At 40.9% G+C, this 26,861-nt stretch overlaps 1 protein-coding gene across 5 annotated transcripts in view; it reads left to right on the top strand.

The window, feature by feature from the left end:
- Nucleotides 1–26,861, top strand: part of dlgap1a (discs, large (Drosophila) homolog-associated protein 1a) — a 201,311-nt gene that overhangs the window by 68,136 nt on the left and 106,314 nt on the right. For 4 of the 5 annotated variants that reach the window (XR_005129136.1, XM_037531272.1, XM_037531268.1 and 1 more), the window contains exon 2: nucleotides 5,465–5,531. The gene's annotated coding sequence lies outside the window, so the exon portion shown is untranslated. Of the gene's footprint in view, nucleotides 1–5,464; nucleotides 5,536–26,861 lie in introns of all 5 variants that reach the window. The other variant, XM_037531269.1, reaches the window with a different exon arrangement.

Below are 26,861 nucleotides of genomic sequence, written 5' to 3'. Positions count from 1 at the left end.
ATCTTGACTTTATGAGTATGAGATTATTTCAACATCAGTTTTTTCAATTTTTACTTTCTCTTTTGAAACAATCTTTTTTGGCTGGATGAATGAACTGAACATGAGTCCAGTGCCGAGTGCATTAGAAAACCATGTGAAATTGTAAAAATCCCTGTTGGATTTCTCTGAACACAAAGATTTATTAAGAACTATATGATTTTAGGCATACCCTCTTGGTACATGGAGTCAGGGGCGTAGCAGCAAATTCTGGGCCCTGTACACTCTCAATGTCAGTGGGCCCCTATCCATGCCAGTACACGAGGAACGTGACCAAAAAAAAGGGGGTATTTGTTTAAAATAAAAAAAGCATAAATAAGGTTTTAAGCTACAATCAGGTCAGATTATATTGATGAGAGGTTCTTTCATTCACCACCTGTATTGATGCATTTGGCCTACTTGTGCTCAAATACCTAAAACATTAGGCTACATCTGGTTTGTGTACTAACGTTTTGATCCATGACACTTGTGCAAATTTTGATTTAAAAACATTTACTCTTGAACAGGAGACAACTGTACACTCAGAATCAAATCAAATAAGCTACATTAATTTTGTAATGAGAATGTACAGTAGAAATGAACAGAAAAATATTGTTTCAATGTGAAAAAAAGTTGTGGCTGGTGCTTTTTTACATCAAAAGCTTATGTCATCTTATCAATAGAGCCTGCGATAGTACAAAATGTCAACTGTCAAATTGTTCTTCAGCTTGCAGAAAAAGAAATAAAGCCTTGCTGACACGAGATGTAAAGATGTAATTTACATCCCAGTAAATGCCCACTTACGGGTCTTTTTGTTTGCAAAGTCACTAATAAGATCTGTAAAGTCCAATTGTTTGGCTAATTGGCTTTCAATCGACAGGATGGCGAGGCTGTTCAGTCTATCCTGGCCCATTGTTGATCTCAGGTAGTTCTTAACCAGCTTCAACTTGCTGAAAGCCCGTTCACCCCCTGCAACTGTAACAGGAAGTGTGCAGAAAATTCTCAAAGCAATACAAAGTTCTCCAAAAATGCTCTGTAGCTGCATCTTCCAGATGGCATTAAGGAGCTCAAGAGAAGACAGATTTTTTAGAAATGTAGCATCATATATGGTGCGGAAGTGTAGCACTTCATTTTCAAATTCTTGTGAGAGATCCATGTGATATATTTTTGCCAGTGCCCGGCATGTTGTTTTTATCTGCGCTTCAGTCATATCAGTCAGCTTCAGAATAGGTGCAAATGTTTCACATATGTTTGCTGTGGTCTGGAACCTTGCACTCAAGGCACTGATGATGCTATCCATTGCAACAAAAAATATGTTGTTCCTGAATGCATTTTCGGCACTGTCTTCAGTAGTTGCATCTTCTTGTGTCATCTCATCAGGCATGCATTTCCTTTTCCGCTTTCGTTTCTCTTCACTCCGAAAATGATCAGGTACGTCCATTGCTTGTGCTACTAGGGAGGCCTCTGCAAGCAGCGAGTCCCATCTATTACGAAAAGCCTGCATTTCCTCTTGTAGTGCCTTGATGTTTGCAGCCTCAACATCCAGAGAAATATCTCCTGCCTGAAGAATCACATTTCGGTTTTCAATGCACTGCAAAATCTTTACCCACACAGTAAGAAGGACGATGGCATCAAAGGTCTTGAAATAACTGATCAAACCATTTGCCTCGGACTTGGCTTCACTTGTCAGACTGCAGGTGGCTAAGACACATTCTAGTGCCTCAAGGATGGAGGGCAAGTGAGCTGCCACAACTCGTACTGCAGCAAGGCGGGCACTCCATCGAGTGTCAGAGAGACGATGAAGAGAACATCCCGTCTTTTCTTTCAAGGTTGCCCATCGCTCTGGGCTAGCACTGAAGAAATTATAAAGACGGTTAACAGAGCCAAAAAATGTTGCAACCTCTGGACATGACTCAGCCGCATGGACACCAACCAGATTGAGGGTGTGGGAAGCACATGGGGAGAATGTAGCAAGTGGATTGACTTTTAAAATCAGAGCTTGTACTCCTTTCATGTTGGCTCCATTATCATATCCTTGTCCTCTACATTCTTGTAATTTCCTGGCCTGTCTTTTTGTGAAAATCTTTGAATTCGATAAACCTCTCAACTATCTTCCAAACACCACTGTCTTCTTTGTCGTGATGTACATATCTTACCAATAGCACGTTCTGTTCTGTATGAGATATGTCTGGTGTTGAGTCACATATGACAGAGTAATATATTGCATCTTCTCTTTCTTTCAGGATAGTGTTGAGCACTCTTTTGCCACAGAGCTCAATAAACTCATTCTGCGTGTCTGGACTTAGGTAGTGAGTTAAACGTGACCCTTTCTTATTTTGTCTTACTTTTTCTAAGTGCTCGTGAAAGAAGGGATCATAATGGGCCAACAACTCAAAGAGTTCCAACACATCTACAAGCATAGGAGAGGAATAGCTAATTGTATTTCTATGTTCTCACCACTTACATCTCTCTCTCTCTCTCTCTCTCTCTCTCTCTCTCTCTCTCTCTCTCTCTCTCTCCCCCTCTCTGGCAAAAATGTATGGCAAAAATCATAATCATAATTTTGATGGATATTGAGATCAACATGATTATTCATTGGCTTTGGTAACATCATGAATTCATTGAGCACTGATAGCTTTTAAGCACAGCACTGCACTGCAATGCTAAGGCTTTTTACCAGACAAAAATAATACATTGCTAGTGTGCACTTGAGCCAACTACAGTGATATTGGTAGGCTATTTACATGTTGATATATACAGCAGAAATATTGCTAGGTGGATCATTTATTAAGTTTCACTTTCAGCTCTGCTGTGTTAGTAGACAATATGCTATAGCACACGCACTGAACCAAAAGGCTAACTTACTTTAAAATTAAGGTAAACAACTCACATTTAGGCAGTAATTCTACCAGTCAGCAGCTCGCGCTCTCTCTCTCTCTCGCTCTCGCGAACCAACATACCAACGTAAGGGGGGTCGGAGGGGGGAGCTCGCCCTTGAATACTTGAACAAAGATCTCACCTTGTCTTTGTTCATCTCTAACCTCAGGCTCATCTTCAGAAGAGCCGTCAGGACTGGCCACTGCTGCTCCTGCTGCTGCGCCAGCGCCACTGTTTGTTTCTGAAACTGGTTAATGTTGACAACTAACGTTAGCCGGCTCATAATTGTCTTTATACTTACAGCCGCAAGCAGCCTTGTTGGCAACTAGCTAAGCTAACGACTTCACGTGAGCATACAAACAGCAGCAGCTGTCTGGAGTGGACTACGTTAACTTTAATTGGACTTTGCATAACAAGCAAACTCGGTTCACCTTTGGGAAAGAAAGCTGTCAACAGCTGCCTCCCCTCATTCTGCATTCTTTCTTTTTCCTTCCTTTCTTTCTTCTTTTGATAACCTGATTTGTGCTTTTTGGGCAGCATGATGTCCAGCCCCCAGGTCATTCAATCTGGGCTCACTGACGTTACACTTGCCGGTAGCTGTTGGGCGGACTAAACCATTTTGCGCCGCCAAGAGGGGGCCCCAGAATGTCCAATATGTTGAGAGGACTGTGACTAAAGTTCATTCCCTCAGTTGATGTTATCCATATATTTGAAATATTAATTAATAAGTAATTAATTAGAGGGCCCAATTAAACACCAAAATAAAAACATCACAAAAAAATAAAAAATCATCAATTATCAGGATTTTCATGGGCCCCTCTCCCTACTCGGGCCCTGGGTAGTCAGGTCCACTTTTCCCCCCACTACCACGCCCATGCATGGAGTTTGCAAAGGTGCAGCGTTGGTAAATCTACCCGTTCGTTTTCTATAGATCAGGAAATTTTGTCATTAAATCCTGCCTTGGTTGGAAGTAAGAAGACTACAGCTAGACCCTGTTTTACTTTTCCAAAAATTATATGAATGAATGCATAGCACACAAAAACTGAATGTACGAAGCAACATTAGCTTTCCTCTCATCTGGCCCAGTCCTTTTTAAATGGTGGGAGAAATACGACAGTGGCATCCTTGCGCACGAACCAACTAATCGGCTGATTATCGTGTCCTTTCTGAGTTGAACTTGTTGGGTTGGAGAAGGGAAAACACTGAAATGGTCCAGAGAGAGTAGGGAACCACCGCCTCAGCCGCTCCCGTTGCGTCAGAGGTGGCATCTGACAATCAAAGCCGATGACGCTCGTCTGCAGTATAACTGCTGGTGCTGAGGTAATCAAATCCTCATGAGTTGACACTGATTGGGAGATTGATATGCAAATGCAGGCCTTAACTGTGAAAGCTGATTTGATATCCGTCTGTGTAGAGATTGAGCCGGGTTTCCTTTGAATTACAATAGGCAGTGATGAACTGGGAGCAGCGTTACGGTGAACAGAGATGGGCAGAGCAGGCATAAAGGTGTTGCTACTGTAATGAAATATTGACTCAAGTAGGTGTAAAAGTAGCTACCAAGAAGTGACTTGAGCATAAAAAGTGTCAGGTTTAACAACTTCTCCAAAACTGAGTTGCTTGTAGAGCCACAGTGGAACTTCTTAGTGCATCCAGCATCTCTCAGCACAGGAACTGAAGTCTTGGGTGCTGCTGTTCTCTTTTCAGAGATCATTTTGGTCTAAAAAGCTGTGCCACTGTGATATGATGCCACTAATAAGGGGAAGTTCTCTCTCTCTCTATCGCGCTCTCTCTCTCTCTCTCTCTCTCTCTCTCTCTCTCTCTCTCTCTCTCTCTCTCTCTATCGCTCTCTATCGCGCTCTCTCTCTCTCTCTCTCGCTCTCTCTCTCTCTCGCTCTCTTTCTCCATCTCCTCTCTTTCTTGCTCCTTCTCTCTCTTTCTCTCTCTGTCCTCTCTTTCTCTCTCTCTCTCTCTCTCTCTCTCTCTCTCTCTCTATCTCTCACTCTCTCTATCGCTCTCTCTCTCTCTCTCGCTCCCTCTCTCTCTCTCTCTCTCTCTCTCTCTCTCTCTTTCTCTCTCGCTCTCTCTCTCTCTCGCTCTCTTTCTCCATCTCCTCTCTTTCTTGCTCCCTCTCTCTCTTTCTCTCTCTGTCCTCTCTTTCTCTCTCTCTCTCTCTCTCTCTCTCTCTATCGCTCTCTCTCTCTCTCTCGCTCCCTCTCTCTCTCTCTCTCTCTCTATCTCGCTCTCTCTCTATCGCGCTCTCTCTCTCTCTCTCTCTCGCTCCCTCTCTCTCTCTCTCTCTCTCTCTCTCTCTCTCTCTTTCTCTCTCGCGCTCTCTCGCTCTCTCTCTCTCTCGCTCTCTTTCTCCATCTCCTCTCTTTCTTGCTCCCTCTCTCTCTTTCTCTCTCTGTCCTCTCTCTCTCTCTCTCTCGCTCTCTCTCTCTCTCTCTTTCTGTCTATTTCTTGCTTAAATCAGGTATTAGGCCTATATTGATGTGCTTGCAAAATGCAATAACTTGTCTGTGTTTCTCTCTCTGCTTAATCACCCCCCCCCACCCCCCTCATCTCTTTCTAGGGCCAATCCAGGTGGAGTTTGAACAGAGGAATTCCTGTGCCCAGCCTACAATGAGAGACTGCTGAGAGTCAGTAAGATTGCATGTTTTTCATTCATTTTAAGGTCTGAACGATATACTGATTGGCTGATTATATCATTATATTTTTTGTTGAAAATCTCAGAGAAGACACTGCTACATGTTCTAATACACAATTACTGTTTGGTGAAGTTATAAGTTATTTATATTTTATAAAAAAAAATCTCATATGTGTGTTAAACGTCATATTTGCATGTGTTCTTTGTAGAAAATGCTTTGCATAAGACCGCATTACTGAAATAGCAATAAACTTATGGTTATAGGTGAATTGGTAATTAGATTCATGAAGAGTAGAATGGATGGAAGGAAGGAAGGAAATGTTAAGATTACAGCAGAAAAGGACTTTGGCAGCGAGATTACGTGCTTGCTTCAATGTGCATTAACCCTTTAAAATTCCAGGCTTATTACATACCACACGGCTGAGTTTTTTTTTAGGTTATAGAAGTGTATAATACAACTTCAGAGCATTAATGGGGTTCAATTTAACTGTATTATTAAAATAACACGATACATTCTAAATGAACCTTTATTTTGAGCTAACATCAGTAAAGCCATCTGTGTATACAACTAATGGAGACTATTTTTATTTATTTTTTTTAATCATATTGAATATCACCTGATATTGGCAGTTATCACAAATTTTAGCTGCTTGAAATGAGCATCAGTGACTGTCAGGGTTTCGTATCAGTCAGCCCTGCTTCAGACCGCATGCGCTGTGATCCGAGGTTTATAATAATCTCTCCAGCCGGAGCTGATTCTGCTGTACTGTGTGTTTGGGATTCATCTTCCATATGATCCTGTCTGTAATGCTAATGTGTGACTAAAGGGACCAGACATGTTCCATTTCCAGTGTGTGTGTGAGCTCTTATGCTGTGAAGTACATCACACACACACATGCACACAGACACACACCAAACTGTTCACAAACTTACATCATCAGTTGTCTTCATTTCATTATATTAACCACTTAATTTGTGATGTGCTGGCACGAGTGGATCAGACTCTGCAGTGCTGCTGGAGTTTTATACACTGAGTCCACTCACTGTCCACTCTATTAGACACTCCTACCTTGCTGGTCCACCAGCAAGTCAGAGACGACAGCTCATCTGCTGCTGCACAGTTTGTGTTGGTCATCCTCTAGTCCTTCATCAGTGGCCACAGGACGCTGTTGGCTGGATATTTGGGTTGGTGGACGATTCTCAGTCCAGCGGTGACACTGAGGTGTTTAAAAGCTCCAGCAGCACTGCTGTGTCTGATCCACTCAGACCAGTGCAACACACACTAACACACCACCACCACGTCAGTGTTACTGCTGAGAATGACCCACCACCCAAACAGTACCTGCTCTGTGAGGGTCCATGGGGGTCCTGACCATTGAAAAACAGGGTAACAGAGTATCAGAGAAACAGATGGACTACAGTCTGTAACTGTAGAACTACAGAGTGCAGCTATACAGTAAGTGGAGCTGATAAAGTGGACTGTGAGCATAGAAACAAGGAGGTTGTCAGAATATTAGGCCTGATCGGAGTATCTATAAGTGACACATCAAACCACGGATGTCTCTGTTTTCTCTCCTTCTGGATGAAATTTATGAAAATGAGCGACCGATCCAGAATCGGAGAGGTGGCGACACTGAGACATAACGCTTGAAGGCACACAGAACGGGAGGCTTTGAGGCTCAGAATTGACCAACCACCGTGCATACACGCCACCTCTGAGTACCTTGACCTGCGTGTGTTTTAACATGGCGCCCCAGCAGCTGGGGAGAGAAGCCATTTGCCTCACTTTAATGAAAATGTACCATTACCTTAAAGCGTACGCCTGGTGTAGATTTGAAATATATGAAGAAAACATAAAATACCCCACTCTAAAACAAGCACACAGAAGTCTTCGTTACATTAAATCAAATCAATAGTTTAGATTTTTTAAATTTTTATCCTGAAATCTGGGGGTGCTGCCTCACACTCACTCCCGTGCCCCCCCAACACCCCCAACACACACACATGCACACTTCCCCTGTCCCTGTTCCCCTTCCTTATGCACATGAATTGTTTTATACCTAATCCTCAAAAATATCACCTATCAACTGAACAACTCGCTGTCCACTTTGGCTATTTTTACTAGAAAGTGAATATCTAGAAGTGTGAAGGTTCTGACTTCCCTAAACTTAAAAAAAGCCCCCAAACAAGTTTCTCAGCCAGCACAGTATGAGCATGTGTGTATCCTCTTCAAGCCTGGAAAAGAATCCCAGGTGGCTCCTCATGAAGCTGCTTGAGAGAATGCCAAGCTGCGTCAAGGCAAAGAGTGGCTACTTTGAAGAGTGTGAAACAGAAGATAGTTTGTGTTGAATACTTGTTTGCTGCCTGCTTAATTATGTTATCCCTAGCCTCCATATATATATATGTATATGTGTGTGTGTATATATATATATATATATTCGCAGATTTGACGTCCTCGCATACTATTGCTTCAGTTTAGATCAGGGGTCTTTAATTAAAATTCAGTAACTTCCATTTACAGAAAATTTCCTCAAGCCAAAAAAAGTCTGGAACATCATAATGTCTAACTTGCATCATGACTCAGTGCCATGTACTGTTTCCTGAAGTAGCCGAGTAGGTACATCAACATCTTATACAGCCAACGGCTGAAAATCATATCAAATAAAGCACAAATCAGTAATAATTCAACAACATTTATTGTCAGTTTTCTCTTTTTAGAGCCACCATGTGAAATAATCTGGCTCACTTTCTTCTCTGACTGCTGTTTCTCACCTCGTCCCTCCTGCGTCACTCACTCAAGTCTCAGTGCTCATCCTAATGCACAGATCTGATTGGCTGAGTGGTGTCATGTGTGATATTTACAATACATACGATTGGTCTGTGGGTCTCCCGGGCTGCTAAAGGTACCATAAAGGCTAGAAAAGTTAAAATAGGACCACTCTGTCGAAATTGAATAATCCTCCATAGTTTATCGGTTATAGGCCCAGGTCCACATTGGGCAGCGTCTGGATCCGGATTCAGACCGCGGTCCGTCTATTAGTGAACCTCTGGTTTAGATGCTTGTGAATGATGTCCTGCTGAGTGATCTATATGAGAAGCACCTTCACCCCTTGTACACACACCAAGCACACTAAATCCCATGCACACGAATTACTCCACAAAAAAACATATGCGGCTCCAGCCTTTTGCCGAGTGATTGAGCTCTGTGGGTGAGGGCTGTGGCTGCTATGCTATCTGACAGAACTCTGTCAGACACCTGATCTGACATACAGAGATAAGCAGTAGTCCAGGTAAACTGTGTGTTTTATTTTTTTACCCCTCATTAGACCTGCTAGGCACCAGGATCCACTGAGGAAATCTTCTGTTTTACATGATTAAACGGTTAAGATGTAAACAAAGCCATTCAGAGTGGTTTGGTGTGAAATGCTCTGTTCTAGAGAAACTGGCCGAGTCTTCTTCTTCAAAGTGGTGGTGATAGGAACCAGACGCCCACCTCTAAAAGCTCCCTCACATAAAGTTATTCCATGAAATGCTTAGATCTACACTGCCTGATGTCTGAGACATAATTTTGCCACAGTTTTGTTATAGCCTAAAATGTCTTGTTAATCAATTTATTTTGATCTGCTCATGGCAGAGTTGTACATGCAGAGGGCTGTGAAGCAAAGTCATTCCCAAAGAAAACATATTTCCCTCGGGTTTTCAACTATTTTACCATCATCAACATTACCTATAAAAACTCAGATAGTAAATAAAAATGGTTATATTTGTGTTGTACACATTGTGACCCCTGGTTCCTATCACCACCACTGTCGCTGAAGAAATCTGGATCTGTAAGTTTCTCTACAATTAATCATTTCATGGGCGACACGGTGGCGTGGTGGGTGGCACTGTCACCTCACAGCAAAGAGGGCCTGGGTTCGAGTCCCCGGCTGGGTGACCACGGTCCTCTCTGTGTGAAGTTTGCATGTTCTCCCCACGTCTGCGTGGGTTTCCTCTGGGTTCCTCCCACAGTCCAAAGACAAGCAATCACCCTTGGTGTGATTGTGTAAGCCTGCCCTGTGATGGACTGGCAGCTTGTCCAGGGTGTATCCTGCCTTTGGCTCAATGACAGCTGGGATAGGCTCCAGCACTTAGAAGATGTGTGTTTCATATTAAACCACCCTGAGTGGCTTTACAACACATCAACAGAATTATGCAGAAATGTATTTTAAATCAGTGGAACTTCCCTGTAACTCAGTTCTAGTAACCTGATGCAGGCCAATAATTTGACCACTCTGGAACACAGTAGCATCTTTTCCATGACCAAGCGATAAGTCTCCTAATGAGATCACTGCATCAGTCAGGGTCTAAAGAATTGTTGCCAGCTGAAATGTATTAATCACTGGAGTAACTATTCAATCAAAGTATTTGCCTATTTAAATCCAAACGGCGTCTTTTTTGCCAGGTCGTGCATTTAATAGCTTCTGTGAAATTTCTGTTAACTTAAGCGTTCTGACTGGGAAATTAAATAAACCAAGGTCTCTGGCTTTTGTACAGTTCTATATAAAGCAAGAAAAGCATGCAGTCAGGTGGTATAATGCTCTGAAATACTTGTGATGCATTGCAATACATTCCATTCCTTCCATTATCCAAGTAAAGGCATCCAAGTAAGCTTTTTAAATCAGCTGCTTGCTGTTGGAACGAAGGAGTTCTTATAACAGACTTTCTTAATTGGGGTGCTCTAAATCTCTGTCCTGAAGGGGGTAATTTGATGGAAGGGGTCCTTCAGTGTCTTATTAGAAACGCTTAGCAACAGCCAAACAGGCACAGTGGATTTGGCTGTTTTCTTGAATTCTTAGAAGTCTAAATAGTCTCTACCCAAAGGCCTATAAAGCTGACAGTGCTGGGCTTTTTTAAAAACCTAATCTACACATCATCACTGTCCAAAGAAAAACAAGTATGTCCAAAATAGTCAGGAGAGGGCAAAAACACTCTTACTTTGCAATGTAAGTTATTGCAAAGAGATTTTATTTCATGCGATTTTAGGACTTTTCTACTGATCCAACACAACTATTTACACAACATAAAGAGCAGCTGGTGTGTAGAAATGATGCAGAAACATAAAAATGGACAAACATTTCTGTTTTTAGTAGAATGGTCCATATGTGGTTAATTTTTTGGTCTTCTTTAATTTTTTGGGCTTCATTAATTGTCAAAATAATTGGTTGGTTACTCGATGACAAATATATTGATTAATGACATTTTCATAAGTGGCACATTAAAACAAGTGCATGTTATCATATCCTTGGTTTAGTGTTAAAATAAAGCCACCCACTCATGCTCACGATGTGGCAAATGTGCTTGTGTTTACTTTTACAAATGCATTGATCGCGCAGAACAAACAGTTGTACTGTAAAACCAGCGGCAGGCTTTGGAGACTGTTTGCTTGGTCAGGGCCCTGAAAAAGCCACGCTTGGCCAGAAATGCTGTAGCTGTAAGAAAAAGACAGAAATACTGAGTGACGTTCTCTGAAGGCTGCTGGTATCTAGGCAACATTCTATATTCAGTTTGAAGACCACCGCGGTCTCTTCCAGTGACGATCAAAGGACTTAACCCTGCTCTTTTTCCATCGACTTCCTAGCAGATTTCTAGTTAACCTTTACGTTTTGACACTCGGGCTGTTTCCCGGCGCGCATTCTGCATGGTGGTGTCAGTATCAGAGCTGGTTATTTATCAGTATGTGGTGATGCTGTCTGTAAAGTGATGAGACGTGTCAGCACAAAAGGTTCCAGCCACGATGATGGTGAGTTGTAGCTATTATAGATACCAAACGCAGCTCAGAAATTAAGCTGTGTGTACCTTATAGTGGTCAGTTCCAGCATACCTTGATTCTTTCATTTGGTCAGTCGTGCTTAACCCTTACTGTTCTTTTTCTTACTGTTGTTTTTCTTACTATTGTTTTGCTATCACCTAATTACTGAAATAGAACTGCATAATTATACCTAATTATTAGCCCTGTGACCGGGAGGTCACCGGTTCGACCCCCTTAGTGTGTGACTGAAGTCCCCTGGAGCGAGACGCCTAACCCACAACTGGTCCCCGGCTGCAGTGGATAGGGCTGCCCACTGCTCTGGACAAGTGTACTCACTGGCCCCGTGTGTGTGTGTGTGTGTGTGTGTGTGTGTGTGTGTGTGTGTGTGTGTGTGTGTGTGTGTGTGTGTGTGCGCGTGTGCATTCACTAGTGTGTATGTGGGGTCTCACTTCATGAATGGGTCAAAATGCTGAGGTGAAATTTCCCCATTGTGGGGCTAATAAGTGTAACTTAATCTTCATCTTTAAAAAAAGTCAGAATCTTTTCATTCATTCAATTTCCAGTTGAAGTCATTTGAGTTTCAGGCAAAATGTCTGAAGAGATTAGATATAAGATCATGTTCTCGTGGGAGAAAGTTGAAGTTTCTGTAACTGGAGGTCAAAAATTTTTACAAGAGACAGAAAAAATGGGACTTTTCATAATCGTGCAAGGCCTAGTAGACCACCAAAACCGCCACCCTCAGATAAACAATGCTTAAAGCTTTCATCTTTTCAATCAAACAAAGGAGCTACTGATGTTCTCAGACCAATGAACTGACCACATGAACCTCAGAATTTGATGTGTTTCATGTGTCCACCTGGCATGGAGTCCATAAGTGGTGCAAAAGCCTCTAATTAGGAGACCAAATCCACCTGAGAGTCATATAAACATGTGTTTGAATGAAAAGAATAAGATTGAAAAACAGACCTTTGGCCTTAACGTGGTCAGTGTCACAGTCTTGCCTCAATTTGAATGGTGACCTGGGAATAGTGTGGAATTTAATTGTCCTAACTTTTCTTTGTTTTACTTTTTCAAGAAACTTTTTCTGAAACTTTCTTTTGTTTATTTCTTGATTTAAATGGAAAATCCAGATTTTCAGTGTAGCCTTAGTCTTTTGGAGTCCGCTGTATGTTTACTGTGCATTTTCTGGTGATCAAAAAAGAAATAACTTGAACTTCATGGCCATTTTCACTGGAAATTACACATATGAAGGGTAGTCATTTACGCTGTATATCAGAGGTCACTAATAGGCAGAACGCAGTCCGAATCCAAACTCATATACACTGCCCTATGTGGACCTGGACCTATAACCGATAAACTATGGAGAGTTATTTAATTTCGACAGGGTGGTCCTATTTTAATCGCCGTAGCTTTTCTAGCCTTTATGGTAGCTTTAGTGGCCGGGAAACTCACAGACCAATCACATGCATTGTAAAAATCACATGTGATGCTACTCAGCCAGTCAGATCTGTGCATTTCAATGAGCAGTGAGACTTGAATGAGTGGTGCATACATAGGGGAGGGACGAGGTGAGAAACAGCAGTCATGAGAAGAAAGTGAAGTTATTTCACATTGCGTGCTTTTAAAAGAGAAAACTGACAGTTAATCTTGTTGAAATATTACTGAATTGTACTTAATTTGATTGGATATTCAGCTGTTATGTAACTTCTACGTCAGTAAACAGTATATGGCACTGAATCATGATGAAGTTAGACATTATGATGTTCGAACCTCTGCTTGAGGAAATTTTTAACTAGAGACTATATCCACAGCTTAGAGTCTGCACTTGTGTTGATGTCAAAAAATGAAACAAACTGCAAAAAAGATGTTTTCAAAGCAGGACTGCACAAACAACAATTCATTTTTCACCAGATACTATCAGCATTAGAATACGCTCTTACTGACACCAACAGCTGCAGCTTCTAATGGTTAATTCAGCTCATCTCAGCGGCCTGATGACCATTTGTGTTAATCTGCTCTTTCTTTACGTTGCTATGAATGGTTCCTTTGGTTTGAGGAGAGAAAGGATAAAGATCCATCGTTTGACACTGGCCACGGTGTGGTTTTTTTCCTTTTTTTTCCTCCCAGAGGGCAGCAGAAGGTGACACGTGGTGAGAAAGCACTCGTTTGGAATGGCTCCCCCGTTCGCCTGTGGCAAGAGCTCAAACTCATTAAAATTTCAACTCGGTCTCAGTTTACTTCCGCCATGCTTGAAAATGCTGAGAGGCTGGGATCATACGTGGCTTATTTTGATACAGAATGTTTATTTTTTTATTTATATGCGATGATACCAGTTGTTGATGAAGCGCGTCGAGTTGTGGGGTGACTTGCTGTGGGTGGAAGTCAGCTGTAATGAGGGCCGGGCCTTTTCTCTATGGAGCTGATCAATACTTCCAAGCCTGGCAAGTTTCTTTTCCTGTGTGGACTGAATCATTACATACATAATTCAGAACTGTTTCATGATGTGATTCATAATGTTGGTGGCGTGTTTTGTGTGGATATTGGGGCTCATTTTATTGCATCTCTGGTAAATTTTACAGGGTAGTTTATGCTCTTGCACCATTGACGCAACTGTTTACTGAGTTTTTTTCTGCTGTTGGGCTATTAAGCCACAAGCCTATTAAACAGAACTGGTTTGGAATGGCATTTGGTAGAAATGCAACATTAACCCTTCTTTTACCAATTTGTTTCGGAGCATTTTTTACTAACTTTAAATTTAAGCTCAGAATGTAGGAGCGGGCGATATGGCAAAAACATCTCATGATGTTTCGAGTCATTTTTACGATACACAATATACATTGACACATTTAGATTTTCTGAAATGTTATGAGTTGTATCAAATGAAATAGAACCTGATGTGCCACATATTGAAGAACTCTTGGAGAACCACCTTGTTTGAGTGTGTAGTTAAAGTGAATTAGAATTTAACTTACACCCTCCATTTAAAGAAAATTTTGCCCAAAGATGATAACATGGCTATCAGAGAATTAGCTGTGTTCATTTATATGTACAAACTTCAGTTACAGAAACATTGGGACAGTAAGTGCTAATATGCTAATAAAAACAGTGGTGGTTGACCTGTATTAAAAAAAAAAAGTGCATATTTACATGCATCTTAAATCACTTTTGCTTTAATAACAGTTAATTACTGTGTGAGAACTTAAATGCAGAGGTGATTTAACTCAGTGCTTCACATGCTTGTGTCTGGCATTTTTGTAAATGCTCATTATAAATGTAATATCTACATGTTATAAAAAAAAAAAAAAAAAAAAGATTGTGACACAAGCATATTTACCACTGTGTTACGCCACCTTTCCTTTTCATAACATTTACCAGCCACTGGAGGACTGAAGAAAAACTGATCCAGTTTTGAAAGTCAGAATTTTTTGGCATTTTTCTGTTATCACCTGTGCAACCGTGCAGCCCCTGTTTGTTTGTTTTTTTGTTTTTTTTTTGAGCTTGAAACACATTTTCAGGTGGAGACAGGTCTGGACTGGAGGCAGGTCAATGTAGCAGCCGCACTCTCTGATAACACAGCCACACGATTGTAACACATGCAGAATATGACTGTTGTTGTGTTAAATTAATAATTAATAATAATTAATTTTAAAATTTTAACTCTCACATTCAAATCCATTCATAACCTTGCTCCTCCTTACCTGTCTGAACTGTTACACATCTCTACTCCGTCCCGTTCCCTCAGATCCTCATCCTCCACCCATCTTTTTGTTCCTTCTGCCCGTCTTGTTACTATGGGCAACAGAGCCTTTAGTCGCTGTGCCCCTCAGCTTTGGAATTCCCTCCCCCCAGTTATTAGGAATGCAGAATCTCTTCTCTCTTTTAAATCTCTATTGAAAACATACCTGTTTAAGCAAGCATATTCTCTTTAAACTGGTTTGTTGTTTTACCGTGACTCTTTTAGTGTTGTTTTATTTTGACGTATTCAAATGATTGTTGACTCACATGTATTATTATTGTTGCTTTTTCCTGTTTTGTAAGGTGACCTTGGGTTTTTGAAAGGCGCCATGAAATAAAATGTATTATTATTATTATTATTATTAAAGTAAGAATGGACCTCTTTGAAAAAGACGATGTCTAGAAGGCAGCATATGTTGCTCCAATGTGAATATATATCTTTCAGCGTTAATGGTTCTTTAATGTGCAAGTTAATTGTTCTATAGGCAATAATACACCCTAATATTGTGACATACCTTTTTAGCTTTTGAACACTACACTGGAATTCTGGATTGTCCTTTGGCCAGGAGAGCAGGCTGTAAGTTATTTCTGTAGTTAGTGAGCCGAGCCAGGTTTCTGGACATGATGTAATCCTTTTGTTTTATGACGTCTGATATGTGTTGTCCTTGCAATTTTGGAAGAATCGCCCGAGTGTGTAATGGTTTGACAAAGTATTCCAGAACCAGCGTGGTGGTCCACCAAGGAAGCATGCTGGGTTTAATGGAGTGCTGCCGTAACAATAGAAGATCACAGACATTGAGTTGCAGTTTTCGGCCTTGCCCTTCACACACTGAGATTGTGTTGCACTGTTTTACACTCTTTATCTATAAAACCTGACTAGCAGAGATTTTGCAAACTGTGTCAGTTCATCTGTATTACAGTGAAGCCTCCACCCTTCAGCATGCTTTAATGAAAGGCTTTACTCAGAAATGCTAACATGGCTAGCAGAGAATGTGCTGTTAGTTCATGTACACATGCAGAAGCCTTAAGGAAATTTCTGACTGCAGCTACATGTCTGCATGCATATACAGTTTGTCCACAAATCCTTGGCTGTATATCCTGTGCTGGTCTTTCACCTTGGTTTTCTCTGCTCCGAGGCTGTGGCTTTGCCTTTGATGGCATGCAGATGAAGGGATGTGAGGCTTGCTTGCTAATCCAGCAGTCACAGCTGATGGGCGTGAAGATGAGAATGTGAGCCGGATGCCCGAGGGGGGTCCCAATCTCACTGACGAAGAGGAAAGCAAATTGAGCTGCTCTCAGTGTGTCATCATCCTTAAAGCAGCACAAAGGGAAAAGGAGCGGTTAGCGTTAGCGGGAGTGCTGTCCAAATGAGGCCGAGGCAGGTGCAGGAGCACTTGGCTAGAAATGTATCTCCTTAACCCAAAAGTAGTCAATAAGCCAAGAGATGTTTGATGTCTGAAGGCAAAACTTCTGCAGTTTAACACTGTAGGCCTACAGGCTTAAATGTGGCTGCCGCTGCTGTTTTTAGCCATGTAATGTTTTTTTTCTTTTGTCCATTAGGTAACATATCATGAAGTCAGAAAGAAACATAAGCAGGCCTGTTTAAAAATATTAAATAACACAGTTTGAGGCAAATGTTTGATGATTTTAGGTGTGCAGTTCACATGATGCTACTTGGTGTGGTATTTGCTTCTGCTACTTGTTACCTACACTAGTCTCATAGCTACAGTATAAAAGTAAAGAAGCTAACTCAGACACCAAATACAGCACTGTGCGAAGGTTTTAGGCATCTAAGCAAATTTTTAAACAGTTGACCTCAGCAGTGAGTTTATCACAATATACATTAGAATAAAGTCGTATTCATAATTCAAATAAACAGAAAAACAATAAAAAGTAACAACAGCCGCCACAGAGACTCGTTAATATCATCAATTACATCATGGGCTCAATTTACTGAGCACTGATTGGTCAAACCAGGAGCTGCTTTTTAACTACATATAATACTGGACTTCCACAAACTACACAGATAAATGGATGAAAATGTGTCTTGGGTGCCTAAGACTTTCGCACAGTACTGTATGTCATGGTTGACGTGTAAAAGTGTACATTGGAAATTTCACCTAATTATTTTCTTAAAGAGGTCATTTGTCTTCTTGGCTTGATCTGGGTTTTTAGTTTCACACAGAACATTGGCTTGTGGTGGGAAATGCCTCAGTAGCTCAAGCTAAAGCAGAGTTAAATTCAACCTGATTTGTTGTCCTTTTGCTGTTACAGGTAAAGGACAAGATCAAAAACATTGGCTGTACAGAAGAGGAAAAGGAATCTGTTTTGACTGGTTGTCAAAGTGAAAAGCCTCTAAATCAAACATTCCTCTGAGGAACGTTTTTTTTGGCATCACTAGAATACAGAACAGGGTAATATTTTCCTAGTGTAGATTTTGGTAGCCCCTCCTTGTCTTTCCCAGCTGACACTGAGCAGAAGAATTGCAGACACTTGTGTCTTTTATAGGATCAAACTTCCCAAAACTCACAAGCACTGGAATTGGTGAAAATGGCTCCTTACAAAAACATCACACCCCATGTTGCTGAGATGAATACTTATGGGAGGATAAAATATAGTATATTTAAGATCTGTTCATCCAGAGATTAAACAATGATAATATAGTCTACAGCCTCTTTTTCACTGCATGGCTCGACTCGACTGGATTTAGCTGAACTCAACTAATTTTTGGCACCAGCTACTTCATTTTCCACTGTAGATATAGATACATAGATATAGTGACACCTAATGAAACGGCCGTGATATGAAGATCTCGTTCAGACTGCTGAAATAAAGAGTAGGTTTGGGAAACACTACATCAGATGATTCTGGTTGCTCAAAAAAGGCGAAGCAAGAAGATCCACTAACCTGATAGCTAAGATTATCATATGTGTTTAGTAATACTCTCTGCATTCTGATGCGTTTATATGTCACCGTTTAATATCAGCTCAGCTCGCTGGGAACCACGACAGAGGTGATACCAAAAATAGTACCCAGTAAACAACCGTTCAGCAGTATTAAATAATAACGCTGCCCAAAAACACTAGCTATATCGAGCGTTCATTAAAAAAAAAAAAATGTATACATATTAAAGGGAGCACTACAAATTTTTCAAAGATTCTACATATTTAAAGAAAGTCATTCAGCATGGTTTAATGTGAAATGCTTCGCTCTAGAGAAACTTTCCAAGTTTCCGAGTTGTTGACGATGGCAAAAGGAATCTGATATCTGAAGAATTGAATGCCTCTGAAATCTCCCTTGAATCTTATGAATACGCTGCCAGATGTCTCACACATTGTTTTATGGTTTTGTGAAAGCGTTTTGGCTTAAAATGTATTTTTAATCCATATATTTTGTTCCTAGAGGAGTATATGCAGGGGGTTGTAAGGCAAAATGGTCCCCAAAAAAGTACTTTGTTAGGATTTATGGCTGTGTTACCATCATCAACGTCACATATAGAAACTCAGACAAATGTAAGTTCACTAGTGTTTTTGGATAGTAACTAAAATGGCTATATTTGTGTTGGAAACATTGTAGGCTGTAAGTTTCTCTATAATGAACCATTTCATATAAATGTTTACATCACAAGGGTGGAAATATTCAGACATTTTGAGAAATTGCTGGATTTTCCCTTTAAATATACACTCACGGGCCACTTTATTAGGTACACCGTGCTAGTAAAAGGTTGAACCCCCTTTTGCCTTCAGAACTGCCTTAATTCTCCTTGGCACACTTTCAACAAGGTGTTGGAAACGTTCCTCAGAGATTTTGGTTGGTTATTTGAGTTCCTGTTGTCTTTCTATCATCTGGAACCAGTCTGCCCATTCTCCTCTGACCTCTCACATCAACAAGGCATATTCGTCCACACAACTGACCGCTCACTGGACATGTCCTCTTTTTCCTCTTTCTCTGTAAACCCTAGAGATGGTTGTGCATGAAAATCCCAGTAGATCACCAGTTTCTGAAATACTCAGACCAGCCCGTCTGGCACCAACAACCACACTACGTTTAAAGTCCCTTAAATCCCCTTTCTTCCCCATTCTGATGCTCGGCCTGCACTTCAGCAAGTTGTCTTGACCACCTCTACATGCCTAAATGCACTGAGTTGCAGCTGTGTGATTGGCCAATTAGCTATTAGTGTTAACAGACAACTGTACCTAATAAAGTGGCCGGTGAGTGTATATTAGATAAAATACATTCCGACATGTTGTATCGTTATGATATTGCAGAATTTCCATCATGCCAAGAAACCTCAAATAAGGGGTAAACTCCACTGGACGATCGGAGAAGAGCAGGGAAATCTGATTCCAGATGCATTTGATCGTATTGAAATTACATAAAGAATTTTTTATTCGTTTTTGCAGAATTGTTTTAATTTGGTTACACTGGAGGGTTTTTAAGCATGAACTGCTGGTTATGCCACAGCATCTCAATTAAATTCAAGTCATGACTTTGACACGGACACTTCAGAACCTTAATGCTGTTTCTTTTGAGCCATTTAGAGGTGGACTTGCTTCCTGGACAATCACACTACCGCCACCATGCATCACTGTTGGTATGATGTTCTTATGGTGGAATGCAGTGTTCGCTTTACACCAGATGTTACGAGATTCCACCTTTGACTCATCAGTCCACAGAATATTGTCCCAAAATCTTGGGGATTATCAAGATGTTTTTTTGGTAAATAAGATAAGCGTTTGTGACCTTTTTTCGGTCAGCATGGTCTGTGCCTTGCAGGGTGTCCCATGGAGCAGTTGTTTGGGCCCATGGCTTGGTAAAGGGTTAATTGCATTTGTTTAACTGGTTGATTTAGTAGCTTGGGAGGCAGTTCCTTTTTTTTTTTTTTTTACCTAGGGCCATGTAGAACTGAACAGCATTTTTCCTTTAAGTCAATGAAATCATCATTTAAAACCTGCATTTTGATCTTATATATTCAAGTGTGACAAATATGCAAAAATGAATTTCACATCAAAACGTTTTAAAAACAATCTGCACTAAAATTTGCAGAAAAAATGCCACATTCCCGTGTTCCCTGTAGAGGATGTATTAATATATTTTCACTTTGAAAATCAACAAAACGTGATATAACCAAGCATATTTAAACCTTTGCATACATCTGTATGTATGTGTGACTGTATGCATGTGTGTTGTGCTCTGAATGCACGTGTTATGGTGGAGTGAAGGGGTGAGGCTTTGACTCGTGTGTCAGAGCGCTGCCATACAGCTAGAGAGGATCGTGGGAAAGGACAGAAGCAGCTCAAGTCCTGCTGCAGCGGAGAGATAGTGGAGTTTACACACCAAGCAGAAACCCGGGAGGTGGGTCCTCAGGGGAAAGGCCATAGTGTGGATTGGAGAAGATGTCCTAGGCTGAGCCGAGCGCATGTTGAGTTAAGAAGGACAGATACAGTAGCCTCACTCTTTTAATTAACAGGCTGCGAGCTCCCAGGCAGGATTTCGTCAGATACGCACACAAGCATGAGGGCTGTCGTCGTCTTTTTTCCCCCCTTCCCCCTCTTTATTTTCCTCCCTCTCCACCATGACTTAACCTCTCTTCACACACACATTTACACACTCCCCTCCCCCTGCCCCTCGGCTCTCTCTCATATGGCTCAGTGTGCAGCGTTCCACGTTCCTGGTGCATGTTTTTCTTGTGGAAATGCGCTGCGAGGCAATTAGCCTTTCTTTTTCAGGACCTTGGAGAGATCCAGCTTACATCCTTGAAACAGATGTATCGCTCACACGTGTAAAACAGTGCTCTTAGAAAAAGGGTTTGCTTATAGTAATAAAAAATCTTCTGACTTGTAACAGTAGGGGAACCATTTTTGTGCTATAAGGTCTTGAAAAGTAAGGTGGAACCAAAAAGGATCTTTTGTTTCTCAAAGGATCTTTTCAACAAGAAACAAGAAACCTGTTTCTTTTTTTTGCTAATGAGGTACGCAAGTGAGAAGAACATAAGCTTAAACATAACATTAAGCTTAAAGGACCTTAGCGTAACTGCCATTTTTTTTCAATGGTGGCTCTTTTAAGTGTTCTTTAAAGAGCTTTATAAAATAGGTTCTCTGAAATTATGCATCTTAGTGAAAGTTTATAATGTTCAACGTGGCGGAGCAGAAACTGGTCTGCAGAGGAGACGAAGTTCATGGTCTGATCTTTAAAAGATGGTAATGTGATGGATGTCCAGCTTCTGTGTCTCAGAGCAAAAACACAAGCACTGCTCACTGCTGCTCATCTCAATCTGGTTGGACTCACATGATGTCCGTTGTTATGGTAACGTTTACTCGAAGTGGTACGCCACGCATGCGTGTCATTTTGGATCCGATTACTTGTAGTGAGCATGTAAATTAATATTTTCATCAGATTGTTGAGTAGAGAGAGAAAACACACCTGAGTCTTAATCTGTAATCAGAATGTGTTCAATCGGATTGGCGATGTTTGCATGTAAACACAGCCAGTGTTTAAGACTTTAAAGAAACATTTCAGATTTTTTTTAAGAACTTTGTAAAATAGGTTCTCTGTCACAGAGATTATATGTGACAACAACAACAGCAATAATAATAATAATAATAATAATAATAATAATAATAATAGATGCAATAGGGAATACAATGGAATTTACGAGTGTGTAAATGTTTAAAGAACCTCCACATAATGAACCCAATTTAAGGTTATTACAACCATTAATAGAAATATGTATACAGAACCGTTTTAAAAGGTTCTTTAAAGAACAGTCAAATGAAGTTTCACTGTTCATTCTAACAAACTGGAAGCCACGAGTTGTTGCAAATTTTCTGGATTGTTATCTTGAGGTCATGACTTAACTGTCAAAGTTGTTAACTTTTGTTATCTTGAGATCACAAGATAGTTAAGTCATGATCTTATAAAAAAACAACCCTATATACAATAAGTTCTCTATGTTGCTGAGATAATAATAATAATAATAATAATAATAATAATGATGATGATGATGATGATGATGATGATGATGATGATGATAATAATAATAATAATAATAATAATAATAATAATAATAATAATAATAATAACAATAATAATAATGTAATAAAGAAAACAGTAGCTGACCATAACTTCAGCATTATCAGAAAGGCACACATTCTAAACTGCAGACCACTGTCTTCACTAAAGGACCCTTAGAGACTCTTTCCACTACCCCCACCTCTTTAAAAGTCTTGTAACTCTGCATTATTAAACCCACTTTAAGGGCAGCGTATATTTCACATCATCTGCTTCCCGTTTGGTTTCCCTCTGAGGATGATTTATGCCTTGGGGTGAGTTTTCTCACCTCTGACAGTGTCTTAATTCGCACCGTGTGAGGCAGTTTACTACAGACGCATCCCTGTTTGTGCCAGCTGCCCGATCCTTTAATAATGATAATAATTATTATTATTATTTTACTTATATAGCACTTTTCATGCCGGTGGCAGCTCAAAGTGCTTTACAGACAGGTGATAAAACATAGTTATCGAAGAGATCATTAGTATTAGTATCTTTACTCCATCTCCCGTTTTATGAGCCTCATACTTTATTCGAAGCGGTTCGCGTCAGATCCGCCAGCACACTGAGCCACGGCGTTCCCTGCTTGGCGCCTGAAATAACCGTCATCTTCAAACAGCATTAAGCGCGGCGGCTCTTCTGAAAGGCAGATGAGATGCGCTCTCGCTGAGGCAGCTTCGTTTTCTCCATCATTACGTCTGACCTACAAATGCACGGGCTGGCACATCTGAATCATGCTGGTGCTAAGAGGAGTGTGGAGACGCTGTGTGAAGGGGCTCTGGGACCGGCTCTTTGCTGAAGTGCGTTTCGCTGCTGTCAGGTGGAATGAAGCCTCGATTTCCAGGTGACAAGTGTCAGATGTATCTGCTGCATATGTAGCACCGAGCACTCAACTGGTAGCATTATGCAAAGACAAGTTTCCACACATCCATATATAAAAGACATGGGCTGTTCTCTGTTGGAGGCACGTTGCACTGTAGCCTATAGTGCAGGGGTCGGCAACATGAGGCTCCACAGCAGATTTAGATGTTTAGGTAAAAATAATCTCCCTTTGCAGTAAAACGAAGCTCTGCTGATCGCTCAAACACTGTGGAAGTCCAGAGAGGCCATGAGCTGTTACTGTAATCTTCTGGATTGTTATCTTGAGATTATGACTTAATTATCTTGTGGTCTCAAGATAACAAAAGTTGATAATAAAGTCATGATAACTTTCATTTGAACTTTTATCACCTTGAGATCACAATATAATTAAGAAGATCTTAAGACAACAGCTTTGTTATCTTGAGATCACAGGATAATTAACACCTGTTCTCCAGATAACTTTGTCTGGAGATCACAAGATAGGTGTAGTTAGCTCAAGATAACATCTTTATTTTGAGATCACAAGATTATCAAGTCGTAATCTCAACATAAAATCTTTTGTTATCTTGAGATCACAAAGTAGTTGAGTTGTGATCTGAAGATAATCCGAAAATTATAACTACAACAGTTTTAACCAAACATGCTCTTAATTGCTGGAGCTAATTTACAGTCCAAATTAACAAGTCCAGTCGTGAAATTTCCTCACTACTAAATATTCCACAGTCAACTGTCAGTGGGATTATAACAAAGTGGAAGTAATTGGGAACGACAGCAACTCAGCTACAAAGTGCAGAGTCAATCACTACAGACCTCCAAACTTCATGTGGCCTACAGATCAGCTCAAGAACAGTGTAGAGAGCATCATGGAATGGGTTTCCATGGCTTCTCCATCTGCCAGTCCGATGGAGGAGTCTTGGTTTGGCGGTTCCCAGGAGACGGTACTTGTCTGACTACATTGAGCCGAGTGTAAAGTTTGGTGGAGGGGGGGTCATGGTGTGGGGGTGTTTTTCAGGAGTTGGGCTCGGCCCCTTAGTTCCAGTGAAAGGAACTCTTAAAGCTTCAGCACCAAGAGATTTTGGACAATTTCATGCTCCCAACTTTGTGGGAACAGTTTGGGGATGGCCCCTTCCTGTTCCAACATGACTGCGCACCAGTGCACAAAGCAGGTCCATAAAGACGTGGATGAGCCAGTTTGGTGTAAAAGAACTTGACTTGCCTGCACAGAGTCCTGACCTCAACCCGATAGAACACTTTTGGGATGAATTAGAGTGGAGACTGTGAGCCAGGCCTTCTCGTCCAACATCAGTGTCTGACCTCACAAATGCTCTTCTGGGAGAACGGTCAAAAATTCCCATAAACGCACTCCTAACCCTTGTGGAAAGCCTACCCCTAAGAGTTGAAGCTGTTATAGCTGCAAAGGGTGGGCCGACATCATATTAAACCCTATGGATCAAGAATGGGATCTCAGTAAACTTCACATGCGTGTGAAGCCAGACGACTGAATACTTTTGGAAATATAGTGTATGTTTAATCTGCAACGAGAAACTGTCAAACATTAAAAAGTCACAAACTTAGTCAGCTTCTTATTCACCAGTTTCTTGTTCAAATTTTCCCGTTCCACCTTAAATGGTGCAGCAGTTACATTATGGCGCAGTCGGAGGCATTTAATGCCTCTAAAAGCTCCCTTAAAATAAAATTATCACATGAAAAGGTTAACAGTATTTTGCCATTGTAGCAAGACATTATTTTACAGTAGTTTTGAGAGGATTTTGGACTAAAGCTTCAGTGGGAGGATGCAGAATGTGCAGTAGGATGTAAAGCAAATAGTACACAAAGAAAACTCATTTTTTCAGATGTAGGTTCACTGGTCACTTTAGTAAATAAAACTGCTATATTGGAATAATAGGCATGACCCCTGGTTCCTATCGCCACCACTGTAAAGCAGTCTGAGTTGGCATGTTTACCATTTTACATCAGGCCATACTCGATGCTATTGTCCACGTCTCAGACATCAGTGGACTTCTCAAAATGAACAGCACAGCCAAGCGGTGAGGCATTGTTATCTGTTTCTTTCTGTATTATATGTGTAGTGAATGTGGAGGCTCCTAGAGCAGCTTTCCTGAGGGACTGTTTTCCAGCCACTGCGTAGCATTTTAGTTCAGGCCTGCAATGTTATTCATGCACATCACACAAACCCTCGAATTCTCTGAGTCATCTAACTCAAGGCAGTCAACATTTAAGAGAAGACATTTGCATTGGGCGAATATGAAAAAATGCAGCTGTTTGATATTTGCTGTTTGTTATTGTTTGTGCGTATGTATGTGTATTAAGCGAGCGAACGAGAGATACGAACCACATTAATGAATCTGTTTTGGCCTGAGGAAAGCGCTTCATGAGGAACACTCGTAACTGATCTTTCCCGCATGTTGTTCTGGATGGCTGCCAGGGCCCGTCTGCCCTGCTCAAACGGAACGACTCAGACTTCACCCTGCTTTCTTTTACCTACTCATGTAACTTACTGTAGTCTAGAATCTGCTTCCGCTTCACCTTTGATAGCCAGCCCAGGATCATTTTGCATCCAGTATATCCAGTATGTGTAGATTTATGGTTAGCGTAGTCTTGGTACCCCAGAGGGAGGAAATATTCAAAGACCTCATCTTAATCTCTTTCACTTTTCCTAAACATAGTCCTGTTTGTAATCGGAGCGAGACTTTCCTCTCATTTCTGAAATTCGGCTCCTGAACAGTCACCCCCGAATTTTCTCACTATGAGTATTCTTTGACGGTGCACCCAAGTGTGAGCGCTGAATGATATTTGCATAAGAAATGTTTAAGATCATTTTCCTTCAGCAGCATGTTCTACATGTTAGAAGTCTTTCTATTCTAAGTTGTGTCTGGAATTTCTTACAGTTGTAGTCTTAAAATTTATGTTTTCAGTTGATCTGATTTATGGTCCTGTTGCAGTTTAAACTTTAGCAATAGAACATGAGAGGGAGTGTGTTATCGAGAAATAGGAAGGAACTGCTTCGCCTCTGACTCATGCCTGTAACCAATTCACAGCCATGATAAACAGTTAAATAAATACAGTAAGAAATGAATAAACTGGCCGTGAACGCGGCGTTTAATATGTTTTAATGTTCAGTTCCTTCCTCCAAATTAAAGCTCTTTAACGAGCAGCTTGTTGCTACGTCAGAGTAACAAGCCCCGCCCACTCGCTGCTCAGCCGGCAGTTCGTTCTCCAACTCCTTACACTAAATGATCTATTATACAACAATCAGTTCCGGCCATGCAAGCTGATTGGTTGAGAAGTGTTCTAACTGTGCTGATATTTCTCCATAACATCACAGGTTTTTCACAAACACTGTATCACTCCACTAAGCAGCGACTGTGACAGCTGTAGGAGACACTCGAGCCATTTGAACGTATTTACTTCTTAATTTGCCACAAACAGAAAACGGACACTGTTAAGATCACATCTGACTGACAGCCGATTTGGTCTGACTCTGAAGATGAGATGACACTAAATTCCCAAACTGTCGTCTCCACTGAGCAGCTTTTGTTTTTTATTGGGTCAGTTTTATGGCTCAGTCTGATCTGGTCAGACTCTGAAGATCAGACACGTTTGGCGAATGGTGTTGGGGTCATTTCTGGCTGATTCCAGGTTGTTCAGCTGTTCTTCTGTCACAGCTGCCGACTGAAAAGCTACTCAGTGGTGAAAAACCTGTGTTTGTGAAAAACCTGTGATGTTATGGAGAAATATCAGCACAGTTAGAACGCTTCTCAACCAATCAGCTTGCATGGCCAGAACTGATTGTTGTATAATAGAAGGTAAAGTTTGTGAATAAACTAAGTTGACTTGCAGGTGGTTGCTAAGGTGTTGCTATAT

The sequence above is a fragment of the Pygocentrus nattereri genome, chromosome 19, assembly GCF_015220715.1.
Source record: "Pygocentrus nattereri isolate fPygNat1 chromosome 19, fPygNat1.pri, whole genome shotgun sequence".
Taxonomy (NCBI): Eukaryota; Metazoa; Chordata; class Actinopteri; order Characiformes; family Serrasalmidae; genus Pygocentrus; species Pygocentrus nattereri.
This window is presented reverse-complemented; position numbering and strand designations above follow the sequence as displayed.